Source organism: Arachis ipaensis, chromosome B5, assembly GCF_059453495.1.
Source record: "Arachis ipaensis isolate K30076 ecotype BB chromosome B5, ASM5945349v1, whole genome shotgun sequence".
Taxonomy (NCBI): Eukaryota; Viridiplantae; Streptophyta; class Magnoliopsida; order Fabales; family Fabaceae; genus Arachis; species Arachis ipaensis.
The window spans coordinates 55024764-55027566 of NC_142440.1; positions in this window are offsets into that span (position 1 = coordinate 55024764).

Sequence of the window (2803 nt, forward strand, 5' to 3'; positions counted from 1 at the left end):
TCCCCCACTTCATAACCTCTGGTCTATGCCTTCTGGACTTGGATTTGGGCAAAAAAGGGATTCAGAATTCGCTATGAGCATTTTCTGCAATTTCTGGTGCGTGGCCTCTGTCACGCGTCCGCGTGGGTCACGCGGTCGCGTCATTCGGAGCATTTCCTTGCCACGCGGTCGCATCAGTCATGCGACCGCGTCATGTGCGTTCTGCTTAAGATGCGCGGTCGCGTCAGTCATGCGGCCACGTCGCTGCTGATTCGCGCTTGGCACACGATCGCTTCGTCCATGCGATCACGTGGATGCCAGTTTCTTCAGAAGCTCCGTTTTGTGCTTTCCTTCCATTTTTGTATGTTTCCTTTCCATCCTTTAAGTCATTCCTACCTTAGAAGATCTGAAACTACTCAACACACTAATCACGGCATCGAATGGAAATAAAGGTAATTAAAATAATTAATATTAAAGCATAGGAAACATGTTTTTCACATACATCACATAATAAGGAAAGGAAAGTAAAACCATGCAATTAATATGAATAAGTGGGTGAAGGATTGAATAAATCACTCAAACTAAGCACAAAATAACTCATGAAATATGGGTTTATCACACACGCGAAAGTGGTTTTACATAGAGACGCGCACGCGTACTTGCCGCGTCCGCGCGGATGAAGAAATAGCCAAATCGACGCGCACGCGCACATAGCAAGTACGCGCCGATACTCTCATGTGACCAACTTAAAGGCAAAATGCTGGGGGCGATTTCTGGGCTGCCCAAGCCCAAATCCAACTTGTTTCTGAGTGTATTTCATGCAAAATTGAAGTCCAAGCAAAGGGGGAGCAATTAGTTTAGCCGATATGAGCCTTTAGTTAGTTTTCTAGAGAGAGAAGCTCCCTCTTCTCTCTAGAATTAGGTTAGGATTAGGTTAAATTGTCATAGATCCATGTTTAATTTCATGATCTCATCTTGTTTCCTTTATAAATTCTCAATTCTACATCTTGATTTTCTTAGTGGTAAAGTTAATTTCTCATTTTTCCCTCTTTTGTGATGATGAACTCATGTTGGATTTGGTTCACATTTAATGCAATTTGATATTAATGTCTCTTTTATTTATGAATTGAATTATGATCTTGTTTTCCTTGCAATTAGTAGTTGGTAGATTTTATTATTCTTGCAATTTATGATGTTTACTTCCATTGCACTCTTTGTGTTTGATGAAATGTTCTCTTTAGTTTTTAAGTAGTTCTCTTGACCCTTGGCCTAGGCTAAGGGGATTGAGTGACCTTGAGTCCATGGGTTTTGTTGAATTGGCAATTTTAGAACCCTTGTGGATCAATTTGATAACCATTGACTCTAACCTACTACTAAGTCAATTAGTAGCTAGGTTGGGACTTATGGATTGATGTTGATCAAGCCATTTGACGTACTCCAAGTCTAGGAGTAGACATTACGTACTTAAAGCTTTAGAGAGTAGACCTAATGAGCTCGGTTCCGCATGATTACCAATACTTGAATTGTTGACAAGGATAGTGATCTCAATTACCTAAGTCTTAGCCAAGAGTCCTTTACCTTGCTTCGTTTATTTGCTTGTTTGAGTTATTTTCCTTGCCATTTAGGTTATTGCCCCCTTATCAGTCAAACCCCCTTTTACCCCTTCATAGCTAATAATTGACCACTTCATTGCTATCGTCGTGAGACGACCCGAAGTCTAAATACTTTGGTTAATTCTTATTTGGGGTTTGTACATGTGACAAAACCATATTTTAATTTGATGTCAGAGTTGTTTGTTGGTTTGGAGCTATGCTTACAACGAAGTAATTCCTTTCGTTAGGAAGAAAATCTAGACCGACAACAATTCACGCCGTCAGCCATCAATATATCCAAATTGGCTGAATGCTGATGACAAGTCATCTTAGCCTAGTTTCACTAGTCTTTTTCTTTTGTTTTCAATTGATTTTATGTACTTTCTTGAGCCATAAGTAAGCCAATTGGGTAGAATTTCATGTTTCCTTTGATTTAATCAACCATGGATAAATTAATGCAATTTCATGAGATTTTGTGCTATAATTGTCATATATTATGAAAGAATAACAATCTCATGATTTTTAACATAGCTTTGATGTGCTTGGTTGATTAATGATAGGTGAAAAGAGCTTTGAAGAAGGTTGAAGAAAGAAGAAATGGCAAGTAGCAGGAGAGAACAAAAAGCTTGAGCAAAGTTAGACCTCAAACTTTAGCTCAAACTTTTGGAAGAAGTTGAATACACCCTAGAGGAGCAAAAGCTTGCGCCAACGTTTTCCCTCAAGCTTTTAGGCAAACGTTGGCGCCACAACAAACACACCCTGGAGGAGCAAAAAGCTTGCGCCAACGTTTGCCCTCAAGCTTTTAGGCAAATGTTGGCACCACAACAAACACACCCTAGAGGAGCAAAAAGCTTGCGCCAACGTTTGCCCTCAAGCTTTTAGGCAAACGTTGGCGCCACATCAAGTTTTTGGGGCATACTTCCAACAAGAATAACTTGAGTTGTAGATGTCCAATTGAGGTGATTCCAAGTGGGTTAGAAAGCTGACATTCAGAGCTTTCCAACCATATATAATAGTCTATATTGGGCATAAAATTGGCAACGTGACAAGAGGACAAAATAGCCCCCAAGAAGCATACAAAAGGGATCCACGTTTGGCTCAAAGTTTGACCTCAAACTTTGGCTCAAACGTGGATGGCAGCAAGGAAGGCTAGCTGATATGAAAAGTTTGAGTAAAAGTTTGACCTCAAACTTTTACTCAAGCTTTTCCGGTTCATGGCCCGGTTCACAAGT